At 40.8% G+C, this 18699-nt stretch overlaps 1 long non-coding RNA gene across 1 annotated transcript; it reads right to left on the reverse strand.

Annotated features, from left to right (window-relative positions):
• Nucleotides 1-13573: 13573 nt before the first annotated feature.
• LOC134448286 (uncharacterized) lies at nt 13574-14915 on the reverse strand. The gene is made up of 4 exons (XR_010034716.1): nt 14618-14915; nt 14422-14507; nt 14029-14120; nt 13574-13730 (listed from the first exon to the last, which is right to left on the reverse strand). It is a non-coding gene; the product is annotated as an uncharacterized LOC134448286 (long non-coding RNA).
• Between the last annotated feature and the right edge of the window lie 3784 nt (nt 14916-18699).

Below are 18699 nucleotides of genomic sequence, written 5' to 3' on the forward strand. Positions count from 1 at the left end.
GTCACTGGCAAGGCATTGCCCACAAGAAAAAAAAAAAAAAATGTAGATCTGAAAACTCGGAAATTATAGCAAAACTAGTGTGAAAAAGCAAATGACAGCCATTTGGATTACTCACTGAGCAGTTAATGTCTCAGATAGCCTACCATATAATAATAATAATAATAATAATAATAATAATAATAATAATAATAATAGTAATAATAATAATAATAATAATAATTGTATTTGTATAACACTGTGTCATACAAGGCAAGTAATATGGATATCTGTTTGTCTGTCTGTGTGGGCCCTATTTGTTGTATGAATTGTCCTAGTGGGACACCCCACTGTGTGTGTGAGAAAGATTGTATATGTGTCTGTGGAGTGTACGTGTGTATCTGTGGAGTGAGTGCCTAAATATGTCTGAGAGTGGAAGAATTTTTTTTTTTTTTTTGAGTGTTTAGTGAAGGTACTCTATTGTGTTCAGAGTCAGCTGGAGCTTGGGAGTGCACATGTTGAAACAACATTTTTAAAATAAGAATAAGCCTTTTATTTTATTCTACAATTCAACTTTGAGGTGTAGGATTTTGTCATGATTTTGTTTTTCCATACATTCTTACCCATTTATTTTTGATTAGGAGAAAACGGGGTTGTGGAGTTATGTTGTTTCTTTACTATTTTCAATTGAAAGTTAACATGTTAATGTTTAAGCCTTTAAGACACGGCATTATAAATTAGCTGTTACCAGAATGGCAATGACCAAGTCATAATGTATTACTAAAGGCCCCGTGCACTGTCATGGTAGTGTAGTGTAGTTGCAAAAGAGTTTGCTTTCATGATTTACAGTACCAAAATGTCTTTGTTTCTTCTAAAGAATAGATGAAGCTTTCTCCTTGTTCTTATTTTTTTTTTTTTAAAGAACAATGGGTTTGAGATCTTGAAATAACGCAGGCGTTATTTGATGGCCCAAAGGTGCTGTGAGTAAACCCAATTTGGACCTGGTCTGAGAGTTAGGTCACATGTGCTGAACGTTTCTAGAAATTTAGGTTGTCATTTTGTTTTGATTGACTTTTAACTATGACTTATTTCTTCGTTTTATTTCATCGAATTTCTTGCCTTATTATGTTCTATTTTGATGAGTTATTGATCAATGGATCATGGGTTTGGTTTAAAAAAAAAACCCTAAAAGTTGGGTAGTAGTACTCAACTAGTCATTTCCAATGCAATTATGATCTGGAACTTTATTTTAATGACTGGAGCACAATGTAGACTCTGATAAACTAGCAAAAACTAGACTCTGAATACACAGAGGCGCTTGACAAAATCACCCCAGCAAAGATAACAGTGTCCTATGTGTAGATGTTTACACTAGCTCGGCAGCGGCAGTGATAGTGACAGACTCTGTATAGATATTAAAACATACGGATGGCTGCTGTTTGTCTCAGAGGCTCTCTGTAAGTAGCCCAAGGTCTTGTGAAGGCACCCGTTATCAGACACAGCAGGCCAAACTATCAACATGCACATTTCAGAAAGACACTCTCCAACAGTGTATGCTAAACCACCTGTTTGTCACTGAAAAGACAATAAGACCTAAAAAAACTGAACACCGACCTAGATAAAACAATACCAAAGCTTAAAGTTATGTTAAATATCTATCATTGTCATTAGTTTAATACTGTAAGTGTGAACATTGCTTCACATGGTGTGTGATGAGACATGTCAATGTTCTCTATTTGCTTTTAAAAGTTTGAATTTGATGACGTTGGGATCCTTATATTTTCATTTGTTTGATTTATAAACAAAGAGACAGTTGTCTCTCTGTCTTTTCATTTCAGTCGTCAACTTGCAATCAAAGTGAAAACTGATTGCCAATAAGGTTTTAGTTCTGTTACAAAATGTTTTATGTAACCGATACATGAAGTCAACCATTTTTTGCTCTGATTTGGCTTGAGTGTACATGAAAGAAAGTTGTTTTCCCTATAATACTTTTTTTTTTTGTGTTCTTTGAGGAACAGGCCCAGTGTTATGGAAACGAGCTGAAACACAGCTGATGTGAATGGAAGGAACCTAGACAATACCAATGATCGCTAGGTTAAGTGAATTTTGTTTTTAATTTGATAAGTTTCACAAGATTTTCCCAGAGTTTGTTTTGTTTCAATTGGGTAATAATTTTAGTTATAACACTTGATAAAATGACAACTGTTATTTTTTTTCTTTCTTTCAAACCATGGAAAGTTTGACCTAAAAGTTAGACAAGGTCTGACCTCTATACCTTAGATAAAGGGTCTGTCTGGTTGTTTGTTTCATTTTTCGTTTAAAGTTGTGTATTTTACAATGGCAGTTGTGTTTTCTTTCTTTTTATCTCTTACATTTTGATTGGTTCATCTAGTGATCTGTATGTCTGGGTGATGACAATGCAACTTTGGAATGGTGTGAGAAAGTAGAGAGTAGTAATAAATGTCATTCATTTTAAATTGGTGGAGCCATGGGCTAAGCCATGTATCAACAGGAGGGATATTATTGGATTCTCAAATATTACTCATACTCAATTTTTTTTATTTTTACAAAATACATTTTTGAATGTACTGACATTATTGGCAGGAGTTGGGCTAGGCCCCTATATCACCATGACCTCATGACAAAAGGACAGTGAGGACTGCATGCCAATATATTTCAGTTCTGTTACAAAGTGATTTATGCAGGCCTAACTATCATGTAAAGACAGCCAATACTATGGGTATAGTCATTTTGTACGGCATGCTTAATGTTTCTTCTACATTCTATATTGGATGAACTATGTGGTCAACACCACATTTTGTCAGTTTGCGTTTATCGCCTATTCTGTAAGGAACTGTAATGTAAACGTGAGCCACAATAGTCAGATACTGACCAGAGTAATTTTCTTTTTCATAATTTTGCTCTTGATAAATTGTTGTTCCCCGGGAATGTAGAGCTATCTATTTTATTTTGATTATAGATTATGAGAGAATGGTTGGGCGGCTTTGGGTTTTGTTTTGTCTAAACTAACAAAACATTTTTTGTTTCTTCTCTATTATAATGCTCTCTAATCTGTTACAACTGCGCACCTCCTCTAAACTAATGTCTGTGTATTTCTTTAAGCAAATGTTTGAAAAAGCCTGCCTTGATGTATGCGAGTGATTCTCTGATTCGGCTACGCTTTTAAGTCCGTGGATTTTATTTGCCAATTCCACTAACTATTAAGATTAAGCTTGGAAATTTGTTTGTTTGGCACTATGTAAACATCTAGGTCATTTAGTTGGGAAAAAATACTGATAATTGACTTTTTGCTTTTGCCAAAAGCGTAGGGGAATCGTAGAATCACTCATGCACCTATGAACTGGAGGATGTTGGAAGATGTTTACTTCTCATCATTTACTGTGCTCAAAGTCTGTTTCGGAAATTACTTAAGTCTTATTGAGTCATGTGGATGGCACATGTCTCAAACAGGAGAGATATTTTAGGATTAATCAGTGCATTAAACAAATATGTGTATAGGGCACATGTTAAATGAAACCTTGTTCTGAAACTTCACCCCTTAACCTAACCTAAAACAAACATAAGAGAGCTTCAATGTGGAATCAAATTGCATCAGGGTTTGAATCATTTGTATGTTGGTGGTGTACTATAAACAAAAATGTGGACAGAATGAACAACATCCACTATAATGTGCAGGCGCTGGGCAACAAAACTGAATTCGAGTTCAGGGCCATCCATGAACAACTGAAGGCAACCTGCCTAATGGCATTCCAATCTCGTATTGCGGTTGATATGCTTTTGGCCGATAGGAGTGTGTGCTCTATTTTTGGTTATCAATGTTGTTCCTTCATACCGAACAATACGGCAGCTGACGGAAGTCTCACCAGGGCGATAGAGGGACTGAGATAGTGATGTCGATGACACTATGATGATGTTGTTGGTGGAGACCATGAGCCTCCACACCAATCTGACGATTCCCTCCACGTCCCTGATCTGTTCCCTGACCCAGGGGATTATGATGGGGGCCTCTAAGTGTACCTATTTAAAGAAAAAATCGTTTGAAGTGATCACTGGATGATGTTAATGTTTGCCTCTATATAGAATAAACAGGGGGAAATGTTGGAACTGTATAAACATGTTATCCTATAGCCTAATTATTCTATAGCTATGATTCAAACATTTTGCTTCTATACAAATGTGCCTTTCTTGCATTGCTCACAGTTCAGTGGACATTACTGGACTGTGCGGAGACTCTCTCTGTATCAGGCATTCTTGAGATAGTTGCCTGCAGCTTAACCACAACAGATAGTGGGCCAAGGCCTGTTTGTGTGTTTGTGTGTGTGTGTGTGTGTGTGTGAATGAATTCATCTCTATCCTGGGTGAACGCCCCCCTCCTTAGCGGGAAGAGATACCAAAATGTAATCAGGGACAATCCTTCAATAAATAAGGCTTGGAGATATTTCAGTGTTAGAACGAGTGGGGAAAATGGTAGCTGACGGTTCTCCCCATCCGCTCTCCAAGCCGGCTTGAAACTTAATTAAGGATTCTCTGTGTCTTTCATTTCAGGTGTTTCATATTTACAAATGTTAAGGGTTTGAACCTAACATACTCCAGAGACGCAGTTTGTGAGTGCAGATTTCTTCTTCCTTAAGTTGACGCTTTTTATCTCGCACCCAAAAGCTTTTCGGTTTTTCCAAGAAGTTGAGCGCGTCCTCTGCCAATACTATCTGTGTGTCTGCCTTGTATAGATTTGGACATGTGTCTGGCAAATAAACAGAATTGAATTGAAATTTGATTGAATTGCGAGCTGCCTCTTGTGTGTGTGCCTTTGTGTGTGTGTGTGTGTGTGTGTGTGTGTGTGTGTGTGTGTGTGTGTGTGTGTGTGTGTGTGTGTGTGTGTGTGTGTGTGTGTGTGTGTGTGGTGTGTGTGTGTGTGTACGTGTGTGCACTTGTGTGTGTGTGTGCATGTTTGTACATGTGTACGTGCATGTGTGCGTGTTTGCAAGTGTTTGTGCGTCTGCATGTGTTTGTGTGCGGATCTGTTTGAGAGCATACCCTCAAGACCTAACCTGCATTCTCCAAGTGAGAGAGAGAGTCTGGCTGCACGGGGGGCTTGGGGGGCTTTGGCTGTGTATGTGCATGTCATTAGTGGGAGAAGAAGCCTTCATACATCACAGGAGAGCAGAGCTCTCTCTCTCTCTCTCTCTCTCTCTCTCTCTCTCTCTCTCTCTCTCTCTCTCTCTCTCTCTCTCTCTCTCTCTCTCTCTCTCTGGCTCGCCACTAATTACTCTTCCGGAACAAGCAACCAACCCACAAACAGACAGACAGACAGAGAGACAGACAGAGAGACAGACAGGCTAGTACACAGGCCCACAGACAGACAGGTCAACTAAATGGCATACATACAGACAGACAGACAGACAGACAGACAGACAGACAGAAAGGATGTTTAACTGCAAAGAGACAAATCGACAAACAAGCTGACCCACTGACAGACAGTCAGACAGGACAGACAGACAGACAGACAGACGGGCTAATAAACAGACCCACAGACCAACACGCCAACTATCTAAAAGACAGACAGGACAACTAATTGACAGAAGCCTAGACCTAGAAGGCTAGTAAATAGGCCCACACACAGACAAACCAACTGACCCACACACAGACAGGATGGCTAAATAGTAGACAGACATGATGAATACAGACCCTGACACAAATTAGCGACAGGCTAACAGAGAGGTCAATTAGCTCACAGAGAGACAGACAGGCTGAACAACAGAGAGACAGTTAGGCAGGCAAACAGAGAGGCTCACAGATCCCAGAAACACACACACACACACACACACACACACACACACACACACACACACACACACACACATACACACACACACACACACACACACGCACACACGCACACACACACACACACACACACACACACAATGCTGTGTGAGCAGTTAAGTGAAGTTCAAACTCGTTGCCGCTGTGATCTAAGGAGCAGACCAAGGGACCATAAATAGAGGGCTCTGTTATTGTGTGTGTGTGTGTGTGTGTGTGTGTGTGTGTGTGTGTGTGTGTGTGTGTGTGTGTGTGTGTGTGTGTGTGTGTGTGTGTGTGTGTGTGTGTGTGTGTGTGTGTGTGTGTGTGTGTGTGAATGCGCTCGCACATACGTGTGTGTGCGTGCGTCCGTGCGTGCGTGAGTCCGTGCATGCGTGAGTGCGTGCATGCATGTGTGCGTATAACGGATGCAGGGTTTGGCTATTGTGTGTTCCAATGCTGAATGATCACAGTGTTGTGTAAATCTGCTGCCTTGATCCTGATCCTAAGCCATTGATCTGCTTGCCAGGGCAGCGTCCACTTTCATTTAGACCAGGCCCCCCTCTGCCCCTCTCGTCCTTTCAATGTCTTTAACTCACCACCACTACCAGGCTCTCTCTCTCTGCCTCTCTCTCTCTCTTTCTCTCTCCCTCTCCCTCTCCCTCTCTCTCTCTCTCTCTCTCTCTCTCTCTCTCTCTCTCTCTCTCTCTTCCTTTCAATGTCTTTAACTCACCACCACTACCAGGCTCTCTCTCTCTGCCTCTCTCTCTATTTCTCTCTCTCTCTCTCTCTCTCTCTCTCTCTCACCACTACCAGGCTCTCTCTCTCTGCCTCTCTCTCTATTTCTCTCTCTCTATTTCTCTCTCTCTCTCTCTCTCTCTCTCTCTCTCTCTCTCTCTCTCTCTCTCTCTTTCTCTCTCTCTTTCTCTCTCTCTCTCTGGTGTGTGTGTGTGTTTTTTATAGCGTGTCATGAAAATCTGTTTGAACTCTTTGTGACAGTGTACTGTATGTGTTTGCATTCATGTGTGCATGCATTCCCTCATTTGTCCACAATATTCTCTATAGGTGGATTACACACACACACACACACACACACACACACACACACACACACACACACACACACACACACACACACACACACACACACACACACACACACACACACACACACACACACACACACACACACACACACACACACACACAGAAAGTCCTGGTGGATAAAATATTGCTGAGGTACAGTAATGTATCAAATCGCCAAATAAACGTATAATAAGTAATTTATAGTGTATAGCAGAAAATATTCACTTTTTTATTTATTTATTATTCAAACATTCAGGTGCTGTAAACTAAAATTGATTTCATTGTCAAGTTGACTTACAGCGAGAACTGCTTGCAGTGACACTAATCAGAAAACGAGGGCAATAGAGAAACTCAAGGAGAAAATGGCAGTGGAAGCAATCATGGTCAAATAGCAGCAATTTGCTGTTCTCTGAATATACTGTGTAGCCAATGTGTACACGTCCTCATCCTAGCCTCTGCAGTTCTCTTCCTATTCTCCGTTCTCCCTCTCTTCCTCACAATCCTCTCAATTCTTTGTCATCTCTTTCTTGCAGCAGTTAATTCAAGTCCTTACACGATCTGAGGTTACGACTATTGGATTTTTTAAAAAAATTCTGCGCATTTCTACGTATACAGTATTTGTACAGTACTACATTCACCAAACGACACAAGGTGACCTGCCATGACACAGAGTGCTGGTGACAGTAGAAGGACATATATATAATGAGAGATGAGGTGGATAGGAAATTCAAAGATGACTATGGCAAAGGTTGCTGACATTGAACAAGTTTTGAAGCTATAGTATAGAAGCCTCGGTTCTATAGACGTTTTCGCAAGACCTGTGACACACAGGCACGCAAACAGACACAGGCACACACATGAGTACACATACACACACACACACACACATGCAAGCATGCGCACACACACACAGACACACACACACATGAACACAAACACATGCACGCATACACAAGCACGTGCATACACACACACACACACACACACACACACACACACACACACACACACACACACACACACACACACACACACACACACACACACACACACACAAATAGAGATACTCAGAATGTTCCTTTCCATAACACATTCTCTCTCTGTCTGTGTGTGTGTGAGAGAGAGAGACAGAGAGAGAGAAAGAAGGAGAGAAAGAGCTCTCTCTCTCACTCACACACACACACACACACACACACACACACACACACACACACACACACACACACACACACACACACACACACACACACACACACACACACACAGAAAGTCCTGATGGATAAAATATTGCTGAGGTACACTCTTAAAAAGCCTGGGTCAAAAACAACCCAAATTGGGTTATTATCTGACCCAGGCCCTGGTTCAGTATTGGGCCTACCCTTTGGCTGGGTTAAAATATTTTAACCCTCACATTGGGTCATTCCCCTAAACCAACTAAATGGGTCATTCTGACCCAATTTGTGTGTTAAAAGAACCCATTAAATGGGTCAGACCTGCTACCACATTGTTGGGTCATATTGACTTCTTTGTTGGGTTCATACTTTAACCCAATATTGGGTATTTAAATTGCAAGGGGATTTACAAAAAACAATTATGACTTAACATTATTACATTAGGGTGAAATATACCAGAATTGTTGACCAATGCATTAATTAAGATCAATTTAAAAAAAACAAAATACAAGAATGCATAATATTTCAGATCTTTTTTTTTTATTGCTGAACAATGAAGATAATTAACAATGCATTTCATAAAAGTATACTATAAAGATGCAAATCACAGCAGTGTAGCATTAACACATGATAGCATTGGAGCAATAAAACTTTAATTGAATTTACATGCATCTTTGTAGCCTCTTTGCAAAGACTTAGGGTTATCAGCAAGACTGATCACTCATTGCTGAAAAGACCCAACTACATCATTGCAACATTGCTATGACCTAGCCAAGAGCCTTAAGTAAAAGATTGAAACTCAGTCATTACAATATTGGTGACAGTATAGTTCAAACATAGGCTCTGCTAAACGGGATTAAAGGAAATGGTTCAGTTTTACCAATGCACCATTTGATTTCAGTGACACTGTACAATTATAGAATTTCAAAAAATTAGTTTCACCTTACCTTTTGTATAGCACACTGTAAAACAGCACATTAAAATGTTTAACCCCTTTTCGAAGAGCCCATGTGCTTTTGCACAGATAATATGTTGCTTTTTAGCTATGAGTAAACAGGCCCGCCAGCAGGTCCATCTGCACAAACAGGCTTCTCACCGTACTTTTGGTTAATTACAAAATTTACAGTGCATCCATAACTGCGCTAACAGAGTGGTGTGAACTTTTTGTCCCCAGGTTGAAATTTGTCTTGGTCTCTACAGTCACTACATTCCATACAGTACTTACATAACCAGCATATAACAGAACATAAATAAAAAAAGAACATTGGAAAACATAGAAAACATTAAAATAAAAAACATCAAAGTGTGCACGGCATGTCAATGGCATGTCCATCCGTTATTAACAGACAAGGTATTCCCTGATGGGGAGTTATCCGAATAATATATTTCAAACACAGCATGTATTCAGTCCAAAAGAACTGACAGGGATGTCGCAACATTTAGATTGACAGTTTGTACAGGACCTTGTCTCGTGATCTGGCTTGAATGACATCACTACCCTTTCAAGAACTTAAAGTAGCTGGCTTGTAGATACTCAAGGTTCACGTAGTACATGATCTCCCAAAAGCATGGTGAAGCTGCAGGTTGCATATCCCTCATGGCGGCTCTTGGCATCTCACCATAAGTCTTGAAAAAGCAAAACAAAAGAAAAGTGTTAATGATTAAGACATGGCTCTTCCATCTCAGTCATCATAAATATGGTTTAGGGAAATTATATATATGTTATTTTTGACTTGACTGCATGTGCATTTTGGGTGCTACACGCTATGTCTGTTTTATATGCAGGCATGCAAACAGGTCAGGGGTGAAAAAGGTGACAAGAGTGCAGCGCGGCGCGGCGCAGTGCACGCAAACGCAGGTGCACACGTGTGTGTTGTGCGCAGTGGATGATCTTGTATAACAGTCTCAGACTAGGGGGGAGAGGATTTAGCTAATAAAGTCTTTAAATGGTGAATTTTGAGCATACTGTAGTTATTAGCGACCAAGGGACAGTGAACATGAGAACTGCCAACCTTACTCCATGACTTAGCTGTCATGTCTGATGGGGGGGTTGGGTAGATAGCTTGATAGATAAAATAGGTTTTTATCATGATAGAGCAGTGGTTCTCATAGTAAGTTTCCCCAACACCCCATTGACCTCATCAAGACCCTTAGTAGGCCTATTAAAAAATAAAATAGGCCAAAATGCCCCCAAATGGCACTAAGCACCCCTCCTCTCATCAGTCTCCTAACACCCCCTCAACACTTGCCTGGTTGTCATCTCATGCATATTTAATCATCATATTTCAGACAACTTGCAATAGGCTACAAAAAAAATCTTTGTCAAAGTTTGAATTAGCTACTGAAGTTTTGCTCAAACTACTCAAATTTTAGCCTATTCACCTAGTATCTCTTTTAATGTCTCCCTGTAGAAAAAATGAGTAGGAATAGGAACGCTCCAACTTTGACCTGGAAAAAAGTATGTTTCACTAAATATCGTTCAATTTTTTAAGGTCATTTAGATATAGGCCTACAAAGGAATCGGATTACACAAAAACTTGGAATGATTTGGCCAACTAGGCCTATTGCAATTTGTCCTGTGTCAAACGCTAGACTGACTGGCCCAGCTTTCTCTCTTCTCCCCCTTCCCTCTGCCCGCAGCATATGTTGCATGCCTCGCGTAGTCTAAATGCGCTTTTTCACCTGTTTTTCTATCCATATTTTTTTTTACCCGGTAGCTACTTTAGACTTTTTCCCCCTAGCGCACTCTCCCGCTGAACTCTCCAAGTTGGATTCACTCGCGCAGAAATCAGATGTCCTTTGCATCGACTATAACCGGAGAACAAGTATGCCTACAGCGAACGGAAATTGAACTATTCTACTGTTAGCGTAAATGGACATTTCAAATCATTAACCGAAACAACAGAACACCAGGAACACGTGCGTGTAACCAAGCTTTCGGAGCTCTTATGAGAATACATTATTTTTCACGAGGGCAGGGAAGCTCCGGAGTCATATTATCAGGCAAAACAAACCAATCTGTGTGTGGGGTACCTGTTCACTAACCACGCAGACTTCCACGTTTAGAGCTAAATCCAAAGACGGCACATTTCAGGATTTGGGTAGGGGGAAATGGTCGGACACAACTCTCTATATTATAGAACTAAGACATTTGATATAACTACGCAGCCCAGCCGACCAGAAACACAGGGTTTTGCGCTGTCTTTCGAAGTATGAAGACAGGGCGGGACTTAGATCGAGCTCGTTCTTGTTATTGGCTGTGCCGACAAACAGAAATACTGTGATTGGTCAAAAGTCATTGTCGGTGGTGGCATCTCTCCAGCAATTTGCCATTGAGCTGTATGACATTTTCTGCGGTATACATTTCAACTCGCTCGACCCCCCCCCCCCCAAAATATTTTCTCCTCGGATCTGCACGATTCACAGAAATGACCCATTTTTATTTCAAAACGGCGAATTTCGCCGAAAAGCGGCAAGTTTGCATGCCTGCATATGTAAACAGATCATGCACTCATTAGAATGAGATGACGGACAGGGCTGGAAAAAAGAGGCTATTGGGTCCTGACAAGCCAGTGGTAGTGAGAACAATATAATTAGATGTTGAAACTAGTAGGGATTTTCCTTTAAGGTTGTGTGTGTTTATCTGTGTTTGGTGTAGAGTGGAGTGTGCACGTGCATGTTTTGTATGTATGTATGTGTGTGTGTGTGTGTGTGTGTGCGTGTACGCATGGGCTGTTATGCATGACATAAAAAAGATCTTACTTCCTACATCCTGATGTTTGAGGATTCCTAGGATAAGTAGTGTCGCAGACCCAGCAGAGAAGGCGTCCTCTTTCATTTGTGTCCTACAGCAGAAAAAGAATGAATAACTATGAGTAATAGTAATTGGGTCATTTCACGTGAAATCAGACGCTTTGGGACCCGACCGATCCGGATTTCAATCATACTTGGTGTGCCTTTTTAGTAGCAAGGTAGCACCCCAGAACTGCATTGGTTTGAATCTGACACTAATATTAAGGGAGAAACAGACTAGGAAAGGTTCACATGTGAGGGTAGGACACTATACATTCAGCCTTGAATATATCATATACAGCTACAACATACCCTTTGATGCTTGAAAATGTAACACATTCCTTTACTGAGCTCACTCTTTCAACTCCTTCTCTGAATGCGGAAAATGGCCTAATGTCCATTGACAATGGGCAGAAGCTGTGTAGTTTTTGAGTACCTGGAATAGTTCTTGCAGATTCCAACCTCTTCAACAGGTTCTCAGCTTCATGATGGTGCATCTCTCTCAAGAACATCCATTGCCAGTTTGCCACAACAGATGTACCATCATGAAGCTGAGAACCTGTTGAAAAGGTTGGAATCTGCAAGAACTATTCCAGGTACTCAAAAACACAGCTTCTGCCCATTGTCAATGGACACAGTGGAAGTTAGGCCATTTTCAGCATTCAGAGAAGGCAGAGTTGAAAGAGTGAGCTCAGTAAAGGAATGTGTTACATTTTCAAGCATCAAAGGGTATGTTGTAGCTGTATATGATGGCAACTGGTGGCTAGCATGTGTTGAGGAATGTATGCCGAGCACTGGAGAGGTGAAACTGAACTTCCTGCATCCTCATGGACCATCTCCATCCTTCACTTTTCCCTTCAGACCAGATAGACTTGTCATGGATCATCAGGATGTGCTTCTGGTAGTGGAACCTGTAACTGCAACGGGACGTACTTATACATTATCTACAAAAGACACAGCTGCTGCTTCAAATGCACTGGTAGAGTACAAAATGAGAGTGTAGCCATTGATTATCTCTTTAAAGTATGGTAAAGGGAAGATGACACATGTGCACAGAGAAGGAATGTTCAAACATTCACATATCATCATTTGGTGTGTATAAATGGACATCTGCCTTAGTTTCTGAAACCTGGGACCATGGAAACTGAGCATTTTTGTTTTGTTTTTGTTTTGTCATGTGATGCTACTATGGTATTACCATATTATTAGTAAGTGGTATGTATGATGCCATATTTGTGAGTCAAATTCTCTCTGAAATGAATAAAGAACCGAACACCAGCATTTGAGGTGTTGCTAATGACATTGCCGGCTACGTTTGGACAAGGAACTGGCCATTTTAAAATATAGTTTTTTTAGATATTCAATTTTTAATTTTTCAATTTATCACAATTCATATTCTGAGAGTTGTTGTATTCCAAGCTGATTGTGTAATATGTAGAGCCAGAAAAGAGCTTTCAAATAACACCACAGGCATCTTTTTGTGACTAACACTGACTGATATATTCAAGGCTGAATGTATAGTGTCCTACCCTCACATGTGAACCTTTCCTAGTCTGTTTCTCCCTTAATATTAGTGTCAGATTCAAACCAATGCAGTTCTGGGGTGCTACCTTGCTACTAAAAAGGCACACCAAGTATGATTGAAATCCGGGTCGGTCGGGTCCCAAAGTGTCTGATTTCACGTGAAATGACTCAATTGGGATTTTACTGTGAAATATATAGTACAACTGGCACCCATGTTTACAATTATTGGATCATACACTCACATTTCAGTGCTGGGTTCTTCCCTCGATGCAGACACAGCCTCATACACATTAAGCGGTTTTGGTGCCAGGTCATCACGTCCATCGAGGAACGACTCCGTGCCTACCGGAATGACTGTGCCTACCAGTGCACAAAGAGGAAGACAAAAAGAAAGACAACAAGTTTGAGAGTTTGGCAGACAAATAGACAGAACATACAGTAAACCGTTGCAAAATTGTCTGAAGTGACACCAGACAGTACTGTAGGCATTCCATACACATTCACAGAATCAAAGAACAATATCAGGCCAGCTCTCATTGTGTGTGTGTGTGTGTGTGTGTGTGTGTGTGTGTGTGTGTGTGTGTGTGTGTGTGTGTGTGTGTGTGTGTGTGTGTGCGCATTAACGCCTGCTGTTGTGCATTGATATAAAAAAACTTACTTTATACATGCCGATGATATCCAAGAGCTTCTTGAATAAGTAGTGTGACCGCCGACCCAGCTGAGCAGCATTCTTCTCCTTTTACTTGTGTCCTACAGCCAAAAAGTAAGCAGTTATTGTGATTTCATGGTTAAAGTAATAGGCCTACAATACAGTTGACATACACATTTATCCTGAACTGCGTTGTTGGGTCCTGACAAGCCAGTGGTAGTGAGAACAATATAATTGGATGTTGAAACTAGTAGGGATTTTCCTTTAAGGTTGTGTGTGGTGTAGAGTGGGGTGTGCATGCGCATGTTTTGTACGTGTGTGTATGAGCATATGTGTGTGTGTGTGTGTGTGCGTGTGCGCGCGCGCGCATGCACTGTTATGCATGACATATAAAGATCTTACTTCCTACATCCTGATGTTTGAGGACTCCTCGGATAATTAGTGTCGCAGACCCAGCAGAGCAGAAGTACTCTTCTTTCATTTGTGTCCTACAGCAGAAAAAGAATGAATAACTATGAGTAATAGTAATTGGGATTTTACTGTGAAATATATAGTACAACTGGCACCCATGTTTACAATTATTGGATCATACACTCACATTTCAGTGCTGGGTTCTTCCCTCGATGCAGACACAGCCTCATACACATTAAGCGGTTTTGGTCCCAGGTCATCACGTCCATCGAGGAACGACTCTGTGCCTACCGGAATGACTCTGTGCCTACCGGTGCCCAAAAAGGAAGACAAAAAGAAAGACAACAAGTTTGAGAGTTTGGCAGACAAATAGACAGAACATACAGTAAACCGTTGCAAAATTGTCTGAAGTGACACCAGACAGTACTGTAGGCATTCCATACACATTCACAGAATCAAAGAACAATATCAGGCCAGCTCTCATTGTGTGTGTGTGTGTGTGCGTGTGTGTGTGTGTACGCGCATTAACGCCTGCTGTTGTGCATTCATTTAAAAAACTTACTTTATACATGTGCTGATGATATCCAAGAGTTTCGCCAACCCAGCTGAGCAGCATTCTTCTCCTTTTACTTGTGTCCTACAGCCAAAAAATAAGCAGTTATTGTGATTTTGTTGTTAAAGTAATAGGCCTACAATACAATTGACATACACATTTGTCCTGAACTCAGTCACTTACATATCTCAGACAATCCAAATCGGTTTTCATCGGTTTACTTCTTCAGTGACTTAGTTCCAGCTTCTTACACATCCAGCTGTCTTGGTAACAGGTCAGAGGAAAGACGTCCATCTTATCCAGAGCATAAGAGATTTAAAAAAAAAAAAAAAAAAAAAACGTTACAGAGCTTTGCAGACACACCTTCAAAACATACAGGCAACCTAAATATATGAAAGGCTTTTGTCTCACTACTGTAGTGCACACAACAACTTTACATATTTCATTTACATTAACAAAAATATAAACCAACCAGTCTTCGGAAATACTGCACATACTACAGAGTACAATATCACACAGTCACACTAGAACTAAACGGTCTCTGGGACAACTACACACGCACGATTTGCGGCTGATATCAGCTATCATGCATAGCTTGTTGAAGTAGCTGTTGCCAATATTGCCTATAGAGCTCTAGCCACAACTTTCTTTAAACCAGGAAACTTCCCTGTAGCGTCAACAAAGCAACAAATCCCTGCTCGTGAAAGAGAGAAATAGGCTAACTCTAACCCTCCACATTAAAGCCTTGATTTTGGAACACATCGACAGGTGAATGTAAACAGTTTTCCACGCAGCCAGCTTCATCCGCATACGGTAATCAAACAGTTAGGTAGTACACAAGCTACGACGCTAACCAAACAAGCAAAGCACATATCACATACGAGCCGAGATAAGAAACGTCAGTTGACACACAAACAATAAACAATTGTCGCGACAACATTTTCTTGCACAAGCAAGCTGCCCCACATGATGCGACTTACCACACCTAACATACCGGTAATATTATGCGCGAGCTCTTCCTCTGCCTTTATCTCAGAGTTCGGACTCGCAGTGAGCTCAGAATATCGCAGGCGAAGTCACACAAGCACTTAGTTGCACCCACAAAACTAGTTCTAGGTGATACAAAAAAAGAAGAAAGTTCATCGACTTCCCTGATGTAGAACTATCATGACACTTGTGGTAACCGAAGACACTGACAGTCTTCAGATGCCAGCTTGCCCCCCAAACGAAAATGCTGTCGTTATTGCATTCTAGGTTGGGTTGAGCAGGTGAAGTAGCGGCCCTTCCTAAAAAAAAATCTCTGGTAGCGGCTAGATATAATTTGTCAGATTTGTGTTAGTTTAGCGTCCTGCATTAGGTATCGCTGGTGTAGTGGACACACTTAGCTCAATCTACCTAAAAAGTATCCGCCCAATCTGACAGCCAACCATCCGTTATGAGCTATTAAGCGAAATAGCAACCAAATGAATCCCAGAAGGGCTAACATTATGACTTACCGTAGCTAACTAACCACCGTTGACAGAACCTGGACGAAGGCTGGAGGAACATGTAACTTTCCAATGAAATGTAGCCTACATTTGTAAAATTCATTAAAGCAAGCATCTATATTCCCAAATCCACCACAGGACAGCAAACCGCTGCAGTTATGACTAAGTGCTTATTCATTTGCTCCCCTTAAAAGACTAGTTACCGTTTCCTCCTATTACTCGAAATGTGTAACTTTCTATGAAATGTGCCTTTGCTTTCCACAAACAGGAACTCACGGCTGACGCACATTTACATCGCGAAAAGCAATATATGGCAAGTTTACATAAAAGGCGCACACTTACCGAAACAATGCTTTCAGAAGCCATCCGATGTCCTCTCTTCTGGACGTTGGTAGCCCGGTAGCCGTTTTGGCAATGGCGACCGGTAAAATTCAAAATTCAAATATCGTTGACAAGATAACTTAGATTACAGGGTTGAAATGACCCAGGGCCTGGGTGCTGATGTGGGTTTGGCCAATAACCCAGGTAATGGGTCAGAAAAATAACCCAATATGGGTTATATTTAACCCATTTTTTATAGAAAAGCAATTGACCCAGGGGTTTAGTCAAAGTAATAACCCAGCTCTTTTTAGAGTGTACAGTACTGTATCAAATCGCCAAATAAACGTATAATAAATAATTGATAGTGTATAGCAGAAAATATTCACTTTTTTTAATCTATTATTCAAACATTCAGGTGCTGTAAACTAAAACTGATTTCAGTGCCAAGTTGACTTACAGCGAGAACTGCTTGCAGTGACACCAATCAGAAAACGAGGGCAATAGAGAAACTCAAGGAGAAAATGGCAGTGGAAGCAATAATGGTCAAATAGCAGCAATTTGCTGTTCTCTGAATATACTGTGTAGCCTATGTGAACACGTCCTCATCCTAGCCTCTGCAGTTCTCTTCCTATTCTCCGTTCTCCCTCTCTTCCTCACAATCCTCTCAATTCTTTGTCATCTCTTTCTTGCAGCAGTTAATTCAAGTCCTTACACGATCTGAGGTTACGACTATTGGATTTTGAAATCTCTACGTATTTCTACGTATACAGTATTTGTACAGTACTACATTCACCAAACGACACAAGGTGACCTGCCATGACACAGAGTGCTGGTGACAGTAGAAGGACATATATATAATGAGAGATGAGGTGGATAGGAAATTCAAAGATGACTATGGCAAAGGTTGCTGACATTGAACAAGTTTTGAAGCTATAGTATAGAAGCCTCGGTTCTATAGACGTTTTCGCAAGACCTGTGACACACAGGCACGCAAACAGACACAGGCACACACATGAGTACACATACACACACACACACACACATGCAAGCATGCGCACACACACACAGACACACACACACATGAACACAAACACATGCACGCATACACAAGCACGTGCATACACACACACACACACACACACACACACACACACACACACACACACACACACACACACACACACACACACACACACACACACACACAAATAGAGATACTCAGAATGTTCCTTTCCATAACACATTCTCTCTCTGTCTGTGTGTGTGTGTGAGAGAGAGACAGAGAGAGAGAAAGAGAGAGAAAGAGCTCTCTCTCACACACAAACACACACACACACACACACACACACACACACACACACACACACACACACACACACACACACACACACACACACACACACACACACACACAGAAAGTCCTGATGGATAAAATATTGCTGAGGTACAGTAATGTATCAAATCGCCAAATAAACGTATAATAAATAATTGATAGTGTATAGCAGAAAATATTCACGTTTTTTTTTATTTATTATTCAAACATTCAGGTGCTGTAAACTAAAATTGATTTCATTGTCAAGTTGACTTACAGCGAGAACTGCTTGCAGTGACACTAATCAGAAAACGAGGGCAATAGAGAAACTCAAGGAGAAAATGGCAGTGGAAGCAATCATGGTCAAATAGCAGCAATTTGCTGTTCTCTGAATATACTGTGTAGCCAATGTGACAAACATTGAGTTGCTTTTCAAAGGGTGTTGCTGTCACGGCATTGTGTGTGTGCAGACTTTACAGTTTTGGCAGATGAAATATACTGTAATGATACCATTGTAAATAATGAATGGAAGTTTGGTATGAATGGTATTTTGGCACTACCATACCATGACATACTCTGTGATTCCAACATGTTGC

This window comes from Engraulis encrasicolus, chromosome 5 (genome assembly GCF_034702125.1).
Source record: "Engraulis encrasicolus isolate BLACKSEA-1 chromosome 5, IST_EnEncr_1.0, whole genome shotgun sequence".
NCBI lineage: Eukaryota > Metazoa > Chordata > Actinopteri > Clupeiformes > Engraulidae > Engraulis > Engraulis encrasicolus.